Source organism: Cucumis melo, chromosome 3 (assembly GCF_025177605.1).
Source record: "Cucumis melo cultivar AY chromosome 3, USDA_Cmelo_AY_1.0, whole genome shotgun sequence".
NCBI classification, from domain to species: domain Eukaryota; kingdom Viridiplantae; phylum Streptophyta; class Magnoliopsida; order Cucurbitales; family Cucurbitaceae; genus Cucumis; species Cucumis melo.
Window position 1 is genome coordinate 18,840,958 of NC_066859.1, and position 20,474 is coordinate 18,861,431.

Here is a 20,474-nt window from a genome sequence, read left to right on the forward strand (position 1 = left end):
GTGGATGGTAATCGGTAGATTAATAAGCATTAAAAACATTCTTGACTGAGTCTCTTAATTAAATAAAAACCAACTCATTGATTAGGTGGATAAATAAGGGGAAAATTAATTAGTTGAGAGAAATAAATATATACCTAATTTTGCAGGTTGATTTAATTAAAATATTAAATTATATAGTTTTATCAATTATAACACTAAACTTTTTGATTTTCTTTTTCTTGAAACCCTAAACTTTGCATATTGAGATCCTAACTTTGCTAAAGTGATTTAATATATACCTTTGTTAAATATTCTAGAAGCTTACTTTAGTTAAATTAGAATGCACATGTGAAGATGTGTTATCTTTCAGATTTGTTTATTACTTCTAGAAAGAAGAGGAAAAACTTAGACAAATACATTAGAATGATGACTTTTTCATATTTTATAATATATAGTGAAAAACTAAAATAAATGTAGCTTTTAACAAGTTTAATGTTGCTCCCTAATCTATATTCTATCTATATATGAGAATTATCACTTTTTCATATTGTTTTTTTAGTTTTGCTTAATTTGTCGGGTTGAAGATTGTGGTGTTTTTCTTTCAAAGTTTTGCTTAATTTGTTGTGTTGAGAGGGGAGAGTTTGCTTAACCTGTTATATCTTTGTTTTGGAAAATTGAACGAGGTTTTTGTTCTTTTAGTTTGAATGCTAGATGTATTGAATTTTGTAATAATGTGTTTTGTTTGATGTGATTGTAGGTAAACTATTGTTCGAATATGATGTCTGGATTCGGTTTTCAGAGATGGTATCTTCTTTTATGTAATTATTAATTTATTCAAAAGCACTTGATAGACTATTATGTAAACTTTTTCTATAATTTTCATTACAAAATATACTATAATTTTGAACATCGATTTCATATTACAAATTTGTTATTTATTATATCATTTGGTTTGATTAATATTGTTTTGAATTTTATTTTATTCAAGTTACTAGCTATTAGAAAATGAAAGAAATAAAAAAAAAACAAAAAATTATTTGAAGGAACGTCTTCTGATGATGTCATCGAGAGTTCATGAAGAACGTTGAACAATGCAGTCGAGAAATATGTTTTTAAACTTATGTAGCAAAGGCACTTTTGACGAAACGCTTACATTGTCAGGGGTTATCCCTATATCTTGATGGCTAAAGTCGTCTAAAAACATATGTAGCCATAACCGTGATATTCCGAACTCCCAACCACTTTGCCAATAACATATGTGTTGTTTGTTGGACATTCATTTTTCTATGTGTTTTTGGACTTTGTTCGAGAAATTTAGCTATCTTGAGATATACTTTTGTTTTTTTGTAGTTATTCTACTGATAGTTTAAAAAACCAAGCTAAATTTTGAAAACAAAAAAAAAGTAGCTTTTAAAAAGATGTTTTCGTTTTTGAAATTTGGCTTAAGTATTCAACCATTGAATTTAAAAAGGATACAAATTATGGTACACATATCGAGAGAAAATTTGCTTAATTTTTTAATAAAAGAAACTAAATGGTTACCAAATGGGACCTAAGAATGATACAAAAACTATCACTACAAAATATTGGAAGTCTGCCAATGTCAAAAAAGGGACGTCGTAAGAAGAACTCGGCAATATGGAGCTATGGCGACATCGCACAAATAACGTCGATAGAGGTGAGGCTTCCACGATGTCGCGAAAAATGTTTAATTTAAATAATAATATAGACTTTCACGATGCCATGCATGTACGCGTCGCCGTTGTCCCAATTACTACCGATGTTGCATGCAAGGCGTCGTAAGAGGTCGACCTTTTGCCAATGTTGCTTTAACCACGTCGGCAAAGGTTGAATATTTAAAAAATTATGATAATCATATCACGACGCCAGATTGCATGGTGTCGTGAGAGGTCGAATGTCTGTCGACATAAGATAGGTAACGTCGTGAGATGTGTGACGTTTTGACTGCTTTTGACAGGATTCTCACAACATTATAAGTGACTGCGTTTCGAGTTGGGGATACTATGTCGACGTCATAAGTAAAACGTTGGTTTCCTCTATAAAAAACCAACTTCACATTCTGTAATTCACAGAACTGAGAAGGAGAAGGCCGAGAGGGAGTTGAGAGAGGCTAAGAAGCAGAGCAATCGCCGTTGCCTGCTTTATTTCGTTCGTCGTCATTTGCCGCCACCACTCTTCATTCTGGTAAGTGGTTTACTTTGTTTTAATTTTTTTTTTAGTTAATTAGTTTTAGTATTTAGATTTTAAATTAGTTTTAGGTTTTAGATTTTAAGTTAGTTTTAGGTTTTAGATTACGATTTAGTTGAAGGTTTTAGTATTGCGTTCGAATTTAGTGTCGTTAGGATGTAAGATTGAAGTTGCCAATACCACGTTCTACTAGCCATGTATTTAGATTTTGATTTAGTCTTACATCTAATAGTGAAAAATTGATAGTCACATACATAATACTGATATGATTGCATGCTTAGGTGAATAACGGTAAAGTTACTGATTGTAAAGAAGAAAAAATTACCTTTGCAGTGGGATGTACTTTTAGTGATGGATGAATGTACATTGTATGTATGTTTGATATCAAATTTGTTGTGTATTTTAGAATTACAATATGTTGTATTGAAGCAGAGAAGAAAGAAAAGGAATAGTATGAGAAGTTTATGGAGGAGCTTATATGTAATGGAGGAGCTCAAAGAAAGTCAAATAGTAGCAGTCAAGATCAGTTCAACATGGACTATAGCTAGTATGTTCATAGAGACATGGGCAGAATATGCAAAGAGAAAAGTTGAACATTATTACGAGCTGCATTGAGAAAGATATAAGCTTGCTTCAAACAAAAACAACCCTTACTCTGGTGGTTCAGAAAATTGATTCGGAAGAAGAGAGGAGCAGAAAACGACAAGATTGAGATTCAAACAGGTAAGCCATAGAAAGTTCCTCACTTGCATATTACGTAAATATGATTGATTGTTAAAAAAAGTTATCAATCACATTTACTTAATATGCAAGTGGGAAACTTTTTATGGCTTACTATTCTATTATTGATCTTGTCATTTACTACTCCTCTCTTCCTAATCAATTTTCTGGAACTACCAAAGTAAAGGTTGTTTCTGTTTGAAGCAAACTCATATTTCTCTCGACGCACCTCGTAATAATGTTCAACTTCCCTTTTTGCACATTCTGCCCATGTCCCTATGATCATATTAGTTACAGTCATGCTGAGACAATGTGTAGAAGTTGAGAAATTGGCGTCGGCACTTAAAACTATGTTTTAAGTTTCTATTTTTACTTTTTATTATTCATGTAAATTTTAAACTACAAATGTGTACTTTTTTAATATTTGAATTAATATTAATATAAATACGATTTGATATTTTAATAATTTATTTTTCATCTTACGTTAATTGTAATTAAATTTTGAGTTTTAATATTTTTTTTTTATTAATTTACGTTAATTGTGTTTTTAGAATGACTTTAAATCAGATAACACTATCGACGCCGCATATTAGACGACACTAACATACTTGACGACGTTGGCAGTAAGGTATTTACGACGCTGTTAACAAACATCGATAGTTTCCCACTACCGACGTGTTGACCATGTCGGTGAACAGTGTGTCAGTAGTAACCCTTTGTCGACGTCGTCTCGTTTTCACGTCAGGAGTCCCTTTGACGACGCGTCACTCACGACGCTCTTGCCGACGGCAATTTTTGCGTCGACGTAGCCTTTCCCAACGTGGATCTAACATCTATCGAAAAATCTCTACGTCAGTAGTATCCCTTCTTCTTGTAATGTATACTAAGAAGAGATAAACTGATGTATGGGTGTTTGAAAAATTTAGGTCAAGAGGACCGAGGTTAATTATTAGCTAAGACCACTATGTTGAAAGCGAATCGAGTATGAGCTCAATTATGCTAAAAAAAATTATTTCACCCCATTGTTCTATTATTTGTTTTGCCAATGGTGTACTACCCAAGTTCGAAAGCACACGTAAATGAGAGAGATTACATCTGAATGAGAGAAGTTTAGAGGATATGAAAGCATATGATTAAAAATGCTTCAAAAAATTAAAGGTTAATTCAATATCTATATCAATAAGGTGTACTTTCCTTTTTATCGTCCAAACACCCTTAAGCATGTATCCTCATCTAAAAAATAATTGTTTGAAAAAATATTTTAGGAAAGATATAAATTAAGTTATTTAATCAAAAGAAAATTATTGTAAATGACAAAACTATTGAAAATATTTACAAAATATAGCAAATTTAGATACTGGTAGACTTCTGTTAGTGTTTATCAATATTCCTTGTAGACACTTATAAATACTTGAAAAACACAGTATTAACCTGGAGAATTATGTTTGCATCCAAGCTATTGACAGAGTAAATAGCGTAAGCAATAGTAAGAACAGATAGAATACAACCAAGTTGGTAACCCAATTTGGTGTAATTACAATCACACCTAAATTTGACCTTAAGCCTGCTGATTGGAAACATCACTTACTAAGATTCAAGAGGTTCACAAATACATAACTTATAAAGAATTAACTATATTGTATTGCACAATTTTCACAAGATAAATGTTTATACTCCCCCTAAATCAGTTGATGTGTGATAAAAGGATACAGTATAAGCTCCCCCTAGATCATATGTTTCACGTTCCACCCTTGGGTCTCAATGGTTAGGCACTCCCTAAGAGACTCTTCAGAATAATCTTCAACGTTAGGCTCCCTCTAACTTGCACAAATCTTCTCAATGAAGTGAACCACCTAACAAGGTGTTCAACACCACACAACACACATGAATTTTTCTTTCTCTTTTGCAAGAAAGTCGCGGTGGATGCAATAAAATCCGTTAAAAAGTACACAATGCAACTTCAATCAAAGATTTTAATTTATTGTTGTATATTTGAAAATGGGAGTTTAGTGAAAGTGTGAGTGGGTAAAATAATTAGTATGGGATTTGAATTCACAAGGAGAAATAAATTGGGTATTAAAAAAGATTTGAAGTATTAAAAGGGATAGAGAAAAGGGTGGGGGTGTGGGGGCCGGTTCTCTATTCCTCATTCATCTTTTATTTCTTAATTACTTTTTTACTCCCTTAATTTAACAGAGCTGCTTACATATTTTTCTAAATAATACTCTTCCTAACTACACTACTTTTACTTTTACTTTTACTTAATTTGTATTTAGACATTACAGTTTAGCCCTACTTTGCTTCATCAAAACAATCACACCCAAAATCATTCCAAAATCCTAACATTTTTAAAATCCCACTACTACCAAAATCATTTGCTTTTAATATAAATATATGTTGTTTCCATGGTGTTATTGTTTAACATTTCCATTGTAAAAACTTTATAATACAAAATGCCAAAAATAAAACCTTTATTTACAATCATTGGTTCCAGTCAACCCACCTTCTTTCATTCTTTCTTTTTCTTTTTCTTTTTCTTTGGTTATTAATATTAATATTAAAAAAGTTACTATAGTACATGATCATTTTCTTTCTCGTCCGTGTGTGTGGTCAATTAACCGAATGTTTACTGGGACATTTTTTATACTTTTTATTGTGTACATGTGGACTTTTTCTGTTTTAGAATCGTTAATTTTATACCATATAAATATTTTACCAGTTTAGAAGAATCTCACAAAAGAAAAGAAAAAAAAAAAGAGAGAGGTTGTTTTCATATTTAGATTTTTTCGAATTTAAATTAAAAGGAGTATATAGATATATACATAACCATCCATTGTGGACTCCATTTATTTGTATGGTAGTAAATAGGGATATTATAGTGAAGTGTTATCATATCCACAGCAGTTTGTCTACAACTGACCTTCTCATTACGCAACTTAACAGTAAAGTTTTTTCAAGAAATTATTCATTTTTTATATTTATCATCCTTAATTTTTTGTTGCAATTTTTTCTATTTTTATTCAAATAAATTTAGCCATCATAATAATAAATCATAAATTAGTAGTAATATAAAATATAGATCTCATTTTATTACATTTTATGTTGTGTATTTTTGCATTCTGTACATACATACATATACGTCCACTTACAAATTTGTAATAAAAAGTTCAAATTGATTAAGATCCGTATGGATGACTAATTCAATTGCTTTTAAAAATTATTTTGGATCATTATTGCTATAGTTAGGATTAGCATGAGGTTGTTACATTTACGGTTATCATAACCATTGGTTTGGATAACCCCAAAGGTAACAATAATTGCAACATGTATTCATAATTACTAATGAAATTTCATTACTATCCCATCAATTTTTCTACGCTTGATCTAAATTGTATGTTTTATCTAAAGTTTTACCCATATTGTCAAGTTTATTGAAAAAGATCCATATATACTTGGGGACTTTTAAAATATATATATAAAAAAACAAAATATTCTAAAAACGAAAAAAACTCACAGGTCAACCACGCCGTCAACAACGCGCATAATATATTTGATATACGATCATTTAAAAGCTATCCAAATATAATTTTTTTTCTAGATTCTCTCGTGTTATTTGACTATACAAGCGTTTAATTTGGTTACACGATCGTTTAGATTTGGTATATGATCGTCTAGATTTGATGGCTAAAAGATTTTTTTCAAGATTCTTTAGTACATGATGGTTTATATTTGACTACCCGACGTTTTTTTGAAGGTCTTTTATATTTACTACACAATCTTGAATAACCAAATAACAGTTTGAAAAAAATAAAAAAGAAAGAGAAGAAAGACGTGAAAAATAAGAGGAGAGAAAAGATTATAAAAAGGAAGGACAAACTTGACCGCGAAAATATCTGATGTATTTGTTATATTTAAGAAAATTTTGGTATATTATTTTTTTTGCTAAAAGTAATTATATTAATTTTAAACTTTAAAATATTGTTACGTTGTTGTAATGTCATCACATTCTTTAAAAGCCGCCCCTACATTAATTATAAGTCTCCCACAATATTTTTATACAAAATATGAAGGATATAAATAGTTTAGAGTTTAAATTAATACAATTATAGTTAGTTCCTGGTTTAGAATTCTTGTTGTGTAAATAAATATTTTTTTCATTTCTTTTAGTTCATGAATACATGGCCTAAGTGATTCAAATCTCTAACCTCTTGTTTATCCCATGAAAGTGTAATAGATCATTGAGAATAAAAATAGTGGGCCTCATTTGGTTAACACATTGAATCTAATGAAATAATGTAATCTAATTTGGGAATAAAAATACCGTTACTGTTTGATCCTTAAAGGTAAAGATAGAGGTAACAGTAACAGTAAAAGTAAATTTGACAAAACCCATAGTTTTAAGTAAACATGTACATGATAAAAAACACTCTAAATATGTTTGCTATTCAAGCTCATTATAATTGATCCATCAACAAAAATTTATTACGATTACACCAATTTTCACTGTGATTTGATAAACATAACCTTAGCACATGTGCTAACTAGTTTAAGTTATGCTTAATCAACTTAATATTTGTGTTTAGTTTGGTTAACTTATATTCACATTAATGTGTGGTTTGAAAATAAGAAAGCAAAAATTAGGTGGACTAATTGGTTCTATTGTATTGGATTGGCTTATTGGGATAAGAGATGATTGGACTTTATGTTTTATTTATGGTATCATCGAGATATAGTCGATCAAAGGGCTAACTAGCTTTAGGAGACTCAACTCGTTCATATTCATCCCTTACATTCACACATTTCCCTATTGTGCAAGGAAATATGTGTTAGTTGTCTGCATTCTTAGTGTATGGAAAGATGTATGCAATCAACTCTAAAAGTTTTATATATTAAAAGCTCATTTTATTTCAACAGGTGTTTAATTATAATAGTTCGTAAAATTTATAGACTAACTATTGATGATGGAGTTGGCCCCTCAAAGATAAGGCCTAGGATCTTGATGGGGTCGATGAATTCTTATTTGAAATAGCATTGTGGGTTTGGTTGGCAATGAGATAGTTAAGCTATATATATTTGAAGGTTCTTACTAGTCACACATCTATGTAGTTCTCAATCAAACTTATCGTTTCATAAAACGATTGTTTGTCATTTCTTCATGGTGCTCTTAATGAAACTAAAAGTGTTATCATCACTTTTGTCTCGTATTTCGTTGTCCTTTGTTATCAAACCTGATTGTGTTGAGGTAGTTTGTCATCTAAATATAGAGAGGAACTGAACTTGACGCCCATTAAAAAAATGGAGTGGACGACACTCTTCTTAGCTCTGTTCTGTGGAGTTTAAAGCTTTTGCCATTATTGAAAACAATTAACACCAACACGAGGCTTACGTGGAAACTCGAGAACCGGGAGAAAAACCTCGATACTTTAGCTTTTATTATTTTTCTTATGAATGAATACAATAGGTACAAATGGAGAGAATAAATAGAATACAATAGGAGTAAGAAAGAAAAAAAATTAGGAAAAGATTTAGGAAATAAAATCTTCTATATTATTCTTTCCAAAAATACTCTAAGGGAAAAATCCTACTAATTTTAACACTCCCCCTCAAGTTGGGATGTAAATATCAACGAGTACCAACTTGCTAACAAAAAAGTCGAAGTGTGGTCTGAGGAGTCCCTTGGTGAGAACATCAGCAACTTGTTGGCTCGAAGGAGTGTACGGAATGCATATGCTTCCACTGTCAAGTCTCTCTTTGATGAAATGCCAATCAACCTCAACATGTTTAGTTCTATCATGTTGAACTAGGTTGTTAGCAATACTAATAGCGGCTTTATTATCACAAAAAAGCTTTAATGGTGTCTCACATTCCTGATGAAGATCTGATAAGACTTTTTGAAGCCAAATTTCCTCACATATTCTCAAACTCATAGCTCTGTATTCAGCTTCAGCACTGCTTCTAGCCACAACACTTTACTTCTTACTCCTCCAAGTTACAAGATTGCCCCAAACAAAGGTACAATAATCGGAGGTAGATTTTCTATCAACAATAGATCCTGCCTAATCTGAGTCAGTACATGCCTCAATGGTCTTTCTATTTGTTTTTCTAAACATCAACTCTTTACCAGGTGTATTTTTCAAGTATCTCAGAATTCTGTTAACAGCTTCCATATGTTTCTCATAGGGAGTCTGCATAAACTAGCTGACAACACTCCCAACAAGGAAATATTAGAACGAGTATGAGATAAGTAAATTAATTTACCTACAAGGCACTGATATTGTTCTTTATCAACTGGAACTTGATCATGAGTTTCCTAGTTTACAATTGAATTCAATAGGAGTATCAGCAGGATGACATCCCAATATACCTGTCTCAGTTAGCAAATCAAGGGTGTATTTTCTCTAAGACACGGAGATACCTTTTTTAGATTTGGCCACCTCCATTCCAAGGAAATATTTCAGATTTCCCAAATCCTTGATTTCAAATTCATCACTCATTCTCTACTTTAGTTGATTGATTTCTGTTTGATCATCTTCAGTCAAAACAATGTCATCCACATAAACTATTAGGACAACAATCTTCCTTATCTTGGAAACCTTTGTAAATAAAGTATGGTCAGAGTGCCCTTGACTGTACCCTTGGGACTTGACAAGGTAGTGAATCTGTCAAATCATGCTCTCGGAGACTATTTCAGACCATATAGAGATTTTGGAGTTTACACAGTTGCTGACCAAATTGAGCTTCAAATCATAGCGGGAGGCTCATGTAGACTTCCTCCACAAGGTCTCTATTAAAAAAGCATTCTTAATATCTAGTTGGTATAGAGGCCAATCTTTGTTCATAGCAACAGATACCAGGACTCTAACAGTATTCAACTTAGCAACTGAAGAAAAAGTTTCTGAATAGTTAATACCATAGGTCTGAGTAAATCCCTTTGCAACTAACCTTGCCTTGTGTCTATCAAGTGTACCATCTGCTTTGTATTTGGGAGAGAACACCCATTTGCATCCTACAATTTTATATCCCTTGAGTAGAGCACAGATCTCCCAAGTTCTATTCTTTTCAAAAGCCTTCATCTCTTCCATAACATCATTTTTCCATTCAGGACACTCTAGAGCAGTGTAGATATTTTTCGGTATTATGTAGAGTCAAGGCTTGCTGTAAATTCTTTAAACTATGAAGAGAGATTATCATAGGAAACATAGTTGCAAATGGGATGTTTAGTGCAGGACCTGGTACCTTTTCTCAAAGCAATGGAAATGTTAAGAGAGGGATCATACTTATCAAGTTTCCTTGTATGACCCTGTTCAGCTTCATTGTTACTAATTTATATTCTAACCCCAGTATTATCACCACGGTTCTTTTCTTCCACATTTTCAAGAACAGCAACATCAGACCTGTCATTCTCACTCATCGTATTATTAGTACAAGGTTCTGTAGGATTTTCCATACCTTGGTCTCGAGGAGGTTCGAAGTCTTAGACTGGAGTTGGCGATTGACTAGTAGAGGACCCAACTTCCTTTCTGAGATTCCTCCTGTAATATGTTTTCCAGGGAACTTGGTTTGTGGGTAGAATTATGGGATGAGGATCAACGTCAGATGCGGTACTAAAAGTAGGTTCAATAAATTCAAAGGTGCTGTTAGACTCTTCACTCACACTCTCCCCCTGAAGATGGCTAACGGGAAAGTAGGGTCGGTTCTCAAGATAGTAACATCCATAGTGACAAAGTATTTCCTAGATGGCGAGTGAAAACATTTATAACCGCGTTGGTAAAGGGGATACCCAACAAACACATAAAGCTTGAGCTTGAGGGGTAAATTTGGTCTGATTAGGGCCAAAATTATGGACATTAGCGGTACACCCAAACACACGAAGAGTAACCTCAGAAATAAGACGAGTAGAGATGTTAGACTCCTTAAGACAATCTAAGGGAGTTTGAAGGTGGAGGATACGAGAATGCATTCTATTGATTAAGTGAGCGGCTGTAAGAATAGCATCTCCCCACAAGTATGATGGAAGAGAAGTGGAAAGCATAAGGGAACGGGCTACTTCCACAAGTTGACAGTTTTTTCGTTCGGCCACTCCATTTTGTTGAGAAGTGTAGGCACATGAGATTTGGTGAACAATCCCCTTAGAGGCTAGAAAGTCACTAAGGTTATGGTTTTGGAATTCCCGACCATTATCACTTCGAAGAATTGTAATTTTTATATGGAATTGTGTTTCAATAGTATGATAGAAGTTTTGGAAAATGGATGAAACCTCAGATTTATCTATGACAAGGTAGACCCAGGTAAGACGGGTATGGTCATCGATGAAAATTACAAACCATCGCTTTTTCGATGAGGTGGTGACCTTGGAAGGACCCCAAACGTCACTATGGATGAGGGTAAACGATTGTGTAGGTTTATATAGTTGTGTGGAAAAAGAGACCTGGTGTTGTTTAACCCTGATACACACATTACAAGATAGAGAAGAGACATCAAGTTTAAAAAAAGGTGGGAAAATAAATATTGCATATATGTCGAAAATGCCACAACATGCAATCTTGTTCTGAAGTGCTAAAGTAGGACGACAGTAAACTAACCATAGAGAAACTACTACAGAAGGTATCATCATCAAGGATGTAAAGTCCTCCGCTATGTCGGGCAGTGCCAATCGTCCTCTCCGAGCTCATGTCTTGAAAATAAGCTGATTCACGTAAGAAGATAGCTTTACAATGCAACTCACGAGTGATCTTGCTTATAGATAACAAGTTGTAAGACAGTTTAGGGACATGCAAAACATTTTGGAGAGCAAAACCGTCAAAGGGAACTATTTATCCTTTACGAGCGATCGGAGCTAGAGAGCTGTTGACTATTCAGATTTTTTCATTACTGACACACGGGGCATACGAGATAAAGTATTTCGAAGAACCTGTCAAGTGATTTGTAGCCCCCTAGTCTAAGATCCAGGGATTTTTCCCATCAATACGAATAAGCCCAAAGGACTGAGACATACCTGACTAAGCAATGGCACCTAGAGTCGGAGTCTAGGTCTGGCTTGCAATAGAAACAGTTAATTGAGAAGTGCTGGCAGGGGTTGTCTCACTAATGTAGACACGTCCTGAGTTCTGTTTCTCGTTGGAGGACCGTTTCTTACCTTTTAGGGGACGACCGTGGAGTTTCCAACACTAATCCTTGGTGTGCCATTGTTTCTTGTAGTGCTCACACACATGGATTGACTTTCCATTATTCTTGTCACTATCATGATTTGAGGACCGAGCGCTAAAGGCAGTGAAGTCAATGATAGGGGTGGTCAGTACACCCATGACATTAGTGCGATCCTCTTCCAAGCAAACTTCAAAACATACTTCCATTAAGGAGGGAAGATGTATTTGTCCGAGTATACGACCACAAACAATATAAAATTTGGGATCTTGCAAGAAAGTCATAAACACGGTCAGCCTCTTCAAGTTTAGCATATTGTGTACCGTCATTTGGTGTGTCCCAAACTGTCTCTGTGCACAAATCCATCTCTTGTCAGAGGAGAGAGAGCTTGTTAAAATAGGTAGTCATGTTGAAGGTCCTTTGTTTGCAATTATGAACTTGTTTTTTCAGTGTATACAACCGAGAGGCATTCTGTCGTTTCGAGTAAAGGGTATGAGTTGTATCTCACAAATCTTTTGTTGTGGCTGCATAGTAGAGGCTTACTGATATGTGGTTCCATACTATTAATCAGCATGGACCAAATAAGTGAGTCCTCCCCTTTCCTGAGTTGTTCCAAGGTGTCTCTGGTGAAGGACGTACATTCTCTCTAGTTAAGAAGCCGAACTGGTTGCGACCTTCGAGAAACATCTTTATTAATTGGGACCAAGAGAAATAATTTTGTCCATTTAATTTTTCACTTGAAAAATTTCCTATAGACGAACTCAAAGAGCAAGTTATATAATTTGACGGTAAATTAGGGAACGAAGTTACCGGGTTCTTGGAATACATCGGCAAGTCGATTGGTTTGGAATGCATCGAAGATTTGTCCGCTTCAATGTCCAATCTATTCTGGGGTTGATCAATCCCGTTACCAGAAACAACGGTTGCTATAAAGAGTCAACATACAGCGGATGCTTACTATACAGATTTAACAGATTTACAATTGAGGATTGCTGTCTGGATTTCATAAGTGGCGTGTGAGAATGGACAATTGGACATCTAATGACGTGTAGAGGGGAATGGGTTGGGCGGTGAGGTGAAAAGACGTTAGTACGTGGGCCTACGCGCCGGACAGGAGTGACTTGTGAGGCAGTTTCTTGTCAGACGACAATGCATACGACTGCGAGACCACTCTCATTGGGTAGATCGACGGTTTCTGTAGGTTTTGGAGCAATTTCTCCATGGCGGCGACGACGACAGCATCCACGACGGCGACGGCAGTGACGAGTTCAGTTTCGATTTGGGTTTCTCCTAGGTTAGTTTCTAGGGTTTCGTTATTGCCTTGCTCTGATACCATATTGAAAGCAATTAACACCAACATGAGGCTTACGTGAAAACCCGAGAACAGGGAGAAAAACTACAATACTTTAGTTTTTATTATTTTTCTTATGAACGAATACAATAGGTACAAAGGGAAAGAATAAATAGAATACAATAGGAGTAAGAAAGGAAAAAATTTAGGAAATATTTAGGAAATAAAATCTTCTATATTATTCTTTCCAAAAATACTCTAAGAGTAAAACCCTACTAATTCTAACAGCCACATTAGACAAAGTTGCAAAATGATGTTGCTAATCACATTTTGTTGAGAGAGGCAATTTCTCTTGTAACATCCAAGTTCAGAAGGGGTAAATTGATGAATAGAGATCACATCCTAATGAAAGGAGTTTTGAAGAAATGAAAGTATGATTAAGAAAGGCTTAACAAAATTGATAACTACAGCTTCTACCAACAAGGTGCACCTTTCTTTATAGTGACCCGACTACAGAATCAGAAAGTTAAGTTTCCTTAGTTTTAAGTAATTTTATGTTAGACAACCTCTTGAGAAACTTCCTATAAAGTATACGAGCGAGGACAAAGTATGTTGAAGAACTCTATAATCTAAATTAAGCATTTTTAGCTTCCAATGATTCTATGTTTGATGACCTTTTAAAATTTTTTCCTTTGATGCATGTGAATGAGGACAAAAACGTGCTAGTAGAGATAATCTAAGTTAAGTGTGCCTAAAGAACTAATGATGTTTTATGGGTTTTAGGGATAAAGTCTTTAGTCTTAGGACATTTTTGGGAGACTAGAATGTAATCAGGATTAAGGTGAGATCGTGAAGCATAAAACCATTGGATAAAAGGGATGGATTAAAAATGGTTAAAAATAAATGTAATTAAGGATTACGAATCGAGTCCAAAGTCTTCAATTTAAACATGGATTTGAGATTACTTATAGATTAGAATGATATTAATTTAGCGTCTTTTTCTAATTAAATAATTGCATATCGTACATTTTTCCATATAAGTGTTTTAAATAATTGTAAATATTTTGTGTTTAAAAGAGGGATTATAAATTACAAATATTTTTTAAAGGAAACATATTTGAAGATTTTTGGTTAATTACTTCCAAATGGTTTGTTTTGGAATACATTCTCGATGGTTTAATTTAAGAAAATAAGTCATTAAAAAAAAAAAACCATTTAACTATCATCAAAATACATTTTAGGGTGTATTTAAAACAAATTTGATTAAAAGAGTTTAAATAAAAATGAGTTTATCGAAAAACACTAGTTCTATAAATTTTCCAAACGAACCTTAAAAATTGATTTAAAAAGACTAAAATTGAACAAATAAAAAAAAGTATGAGAATTAAAATTGAGGCAACTCTAAAATAGGATATTTCAACCTTAATTTTAAATTTTATTAAAAAGAGAAAGTGAAAGATTGTTTTAGAAATTTAAAAGTAGTTATGTATAATCACTAAATTCATAGGCTTTTTTTTTTTTTTTTTTTCCCTTCATTTTCTTTCAGAAATGATATCAAATGCACACACCAACTTTAGCAAAATAGTGGGTACAGATAAGCAAAGTTAGATATCATACAAATTAAACCTTTGAGTTGAGCTCTACATCTTTCTTTACAATTAAAATTACATTTCCATCCATTACAATATAAGAATCCAATGATTTGTTTAAAATAGAAAGAAAAAGAAAAAATGAATATTATAAATAGGGAGGAAATAAATTAAATTTTAGAGGGCATAACAATGAAAGCCATCCTATTTGACCCACTTGCCCTTGATATTATTTATTTGGGGAATTGTCTTTGTCCCCTTTCCCTCTTTCAAAATTATATATATATATATATATATATATATATATATATATATATACTATTCACCATGTGAGCAACTCATCTACTTCTTATTCAATAATTTCTAAAACTAAAATATCTCTTCAATTCACATGCAATATTTTTCCTTTTTTCTTTTTCTTTTTCATATTCTTCTTTCTTCTTCTTCTTCTAATTTATACGTTGCTTTTCTTTTATTTGAGCCCAACCTAAAATTGCTTTGCATTAATATGTAGCTATTTTCGGAAATTATATTTACAAATGAGTTTCCAAATTATGTGGATCATGTTCAGATTTTAATCCAAATGTGTATTTATGGGTCATATTAAAATATTATTGTTTTTCAAATGAATAAAATAATAAGTTTTGTTGTGAAGTAGATGAGAGTATACTCTTAATACTTTTAACTATTTTATAATTTAATGTTTTTAAAAATTAAATTAGTTGATCAATCTCTTTTCCCGTTACAATTAATTTTGTAGAAAAAAGAAAACTAGAATCTTGTGAATGATTGAACCAAGTTTACTTATTCTTTTCTGTGCTTTCCTTTTTCTTTTTTTTCTTCTTTTTTCTTTTTTCTTTTTCCTTTTTTCTTTCTTTCTTTCTTTCTTTTTAATAGTAAATGATTCATAATTCATCAACTAATGGGACAGCAAAATTTTTGACTATTTTGATTGATCAAATATATTCAATTTAGGTAACAACTCATATATGTTTTTCATTTGATTCTCTCTCTCTCCTATTGAGGATTTGTTATTTTTCCTTTTTTTTTTTTTAAAAAAAGACAAATCTATTTATACGTGTCTTGTCTTACAGACCAAACATTTCAATCATCAATTTCAACCTAATTAGTTAAAAATAAATATATATTCCAGGAGTCATCATTTCTAAACATAATAAAATAAAATAAATCAAGATATTTACAAATTGAAATGTTTTATTATTTATAAATAGTAGATAACGATAAACACTAATAAACTATTATCACTTATCGTTGATAGACACAAAATTTTTACTGTATTTATATCTAACAACTTTATCATTTAGAACAATTACCCAATATTTAAAGTAAATGATAAAAGTATTTTAAACCTTCAACTTTGGGTATGAAAATAAGTATTTGAGTAAAATATAGAAAGAAAAAGTCAGATTAAAACTCAAATATTGATTAATTATTTGAGGAGTAGAAGTAGTTTGATTTTAAGATATCATTATAATCTTTGTATTCCAAAATTTTCTTTAATTTTAGTTTTGGTGTAAAGTGGGGACATAAACTGAAAATTTTTCAGGAAAAAAAAAAAAAGAAAAAGGAAATTTAACTTTAGAAATATATACCTTTTGATTTTCTTAAATATTAGGATCCAACTAAATTGTAATTAAATTATAGGAAGAGTGACAGTTTGAAGCATATGAAATTGTTATTGGGAGAGTCAACATTCTAAGGGAACAAACAAAAAGAAATGGAAAGATTAATTACAAGAAACCTTTGTGAACATGTAGGGTTAGATTTAGATGCGAAGGAAATTCTTTCTACTTTATGACCCCCATGTGCTTTAATTCAATTTTGCATATTTTCAATAGTTTTATTATTTAATTTGTAAGTTATGCTACCAAATACAAATATGAAAAGTTTAATTTTCATATATATAACAAAACACAAAAATATTTACTGTCTGTGTAACAAAATCAAAAAGCTCACAAAGTCGGTAGAAATTTTGTTGGTTTGTTATATTTTTAAAAATATATATATATATATATATATATATATATATATATAAAATGTGTTTTTTTTTTTAATTATAAGGTAATCGTTGTAGCAATTTTGATCCAGCTAAAATATTGATTTATTTATTTTGTATCATATTGATGAGATGTTACAGTTATTTTTAGCCACACCTATACCCTATAATTTACCTAATAAAACATCCAATAATATAATACCAAAAAAAAAATAATAATAATAATAACAACAACAATAATGATAGTAATTAGAAAAGAAGAAGAAGAGAGAGTTACAAAGTCAATAACAAAAGCATATTTTTGTAGAGTGAAAAAATTGAAGCAGTTAAAATCGTCATTGATGAGTAGAATTTCCAGTTACTTTTTCTTTCATGGAAAATGAATAATGTTCTTTTCTTTTCTTTTTTAACAATCCCTTATTGAATCAATGATTATAAATTATGTTTATGCCATATTAATTCCCATCGATGATGGTGGTAATGAAAATACAAAATTATTTAAAAAGTTGCCCACAATTAATTATATGTTTATCATTGTGAAAAGTCATGTTTATTGTCTAATAAAAGTCTCACTTTATGCAATAATTATTAAAACTGAGTTGGATTTGTTACAATTTTATTTTAAGAGAGAGTAAAAATTTAAAAAAAAAAGAATTAAGACTTTGCAGAACTTTTTAGTGTTTCCAAATACAGAAATATTAAGCTTAGAGTATGAAAACAACCTAATTAAGAAGAAAATATAAATTTAAATAAAGCTTAAGCATGTATATGGGATGTTGTTTTATATTCTGTGGTACATTTTTCCACTCAACAATCATTATTTCAAAATAAGGTTTCAAAATACTCACCCTAAACTTATGTACCAAAATTTTGGAACTATATATATATATATCTTCCTACTTAACTTATATCTTTTAAAACTTATATCTCTTTCTTTCTATCCTTACAAGTTGTAGGCTTGAATGATAGAATTTCTATTTCTTTTTTAAAAGATGTTAGACTAATACAGACATAACTCAACCAACATATATAATTTACTATCGATCACGTAATTAGAGGTTCAATTCTTTCTTCCCATTTGTGATAGAAAAACTTTTTTCTTAGAAAATGATGTGATGATATAGGTTAACTTCATATAAGTTTTAGGGTTACTAAAATTTTAAATATGTATCAAAATACTCCTAAGTTTTAATGGTGTGTCTGGGATGTACACTTAGAGAGTTAGAAATATGGGAAGTAGGAAATGTGAAATTCGACCCTTATTTGACCTAAAGAGTTGGTGGGTTAAAGAGTTAGTGGGTCCCTTTACAAAACACACTAAGTTCTTTACGTTGTATCTAATTAAATAATTGAACTTTCAACTTTACGTACAAAGTTTAAACTTCATCTAATAGGACATTGACCTAGAATTGTAAACACAAAATCGAATGTGTTGAAAACTATAATATATGAAATTCAATTATTTGATAATTTTTAAATTGAAAGTTGATGAATCTCTAACTCAAACATGATATGATATATATAAAGTTTTAATAAATTATCCACATATGTAAGAATGCTATATATGTGGTAATAACATTGATTTTATCAAAAACAAAAATTTAATTGGGTAAAGTAAAGAAAAATGAATGATAAAAGTGGTGTTAGTTTGAGAAGGTCAACCATGAAAAATGATAAATTTCGGACGAAACGAACCATTCCCAACAAAAGCAAATTAGAATTAATTACATATGCTTAAAAGAATATAAAGACTTAATTAAAGCTGGGTTTTGGGGGATTAATTTAAATAATAATTGTGATCAGGAAGTGTAAAATAAAAAGCTTTATACTTGAAAAAATCCAAGAAGAAAATACATTAGAATTGAGGAACCAACCAACACACACATTTTGACTTTTCAAAATTCCCCTTTTTCTTTCCTTTGGAGCTCATTTTTAATTACACTACTTATCCTTATCCTTATCCTTATGTGTAATCCTTTATACAAAAATGTTACTCTCTACTTTCATCTATATCAATATACTCTTTTCAATTTCATACCACATCTTTATTATTAATAAAATATAATTCTTATCAATTTTTCTAATCCATAACCATGCAAATTTCAACCTCTTACATATAAAACAATATACATCTTCATATTATATTTTACTTCTTTATTACAAATTTTGGCTGTATTTACCCAAATGTAACGTAAATCAATCATGTTTCCCTGGCTATGTTCTACGTCTGCACTAACATATGAGGCCCAAGTCTAAATCCATAAACAAAAGCCTCAATCCAATTGATGTGTGGAGGGCGTGGTGATCAATCTGATTGCGTCAAAAAATTTTATGTTTTACCTTTATTATCTTTTATCGTTTGGGTTTGGATTATGGTTATTACACTTTTAGACTGTTATTCTTATGGTTTGGACTAACACCCAAAATATATTCAAAATCATAACAGTAACCGTAAAGTTGACAAAAAATCACAGTTTTAGGTGAATGCAATCAAACACAACTCAATTACATTTGCGATCGCAATCCATTATGATGGATCTTTTAATAAAATTTAATTAGGATTACACCAATTTTCATTATGAATCGATAAACATGACCTCAATTATTGGTATTAAAATGTTGAATAAAAATCACCACAATATTTGTAGGGAACAGGGAGACCTTCTATTCCATTTTAAAGCTGAATTATTGAACTTGTTAAAAGAAAAATTAGAATGACAAATATGATTTAAATGTATAGGTGGTTAATATTTGAATAATTGGGTACAATACAAAGATTCAAACTTGTAATCTGAAATTTATGGAATTAGAATGAATAGTAGAGATGGATAGAATTAGTATAGGTTAAAGGGAGGTGGACACACACACACACACACACACACCAAGTCTTTTAACGTGGGGAAGTATTTATTTTTTTCTTTCATCGGAAGACAAATACCAACCATACATAAATGTTACGTTGTATTTCTTTCCCCCTCCCTGCACTCAATGCCGAACACAAAAATAAAATCTAAATATTACTTTTCTCTTTTCTCCCTTCCATTCATTTCCAGTTCCTTCATTAGTAAAGCCCTAAAACTGAATTTAACTAGCATAGCATACATTTACAATATAAATATGCTGTTAGTGAACAAAATGTACCTGCTCTAATCTCTTGTACTAAACAAATAAATAAACATATCAAAATCTTAAAATGAATTAAAATTCTTGTCAACTAATAGAATATTAAAAGAGTGTGAGTAAAAAAGAAAAGAAAAGAAAAGAAGAATTAAAGGTGTTGTGTAATATAAAATGGTTAATAATGAGCTAATCAAAGAGATCCTAATTCATATACATAAATATGAACAATAATTTCCAAGTATGATTTTATTATTTTAAAAAGAAAAAACAATGCCAACCAAAACCAAAAGTGAGAAAAGAGGAGCCGACCGACAAAAGAAAATTAAAAAAAAAAATAAAAATATAAACGTTAAAAAGAACGGGAGGGGCATTTAGGTAAATGGGGAAGAAAGTGGCAAACAGTAGG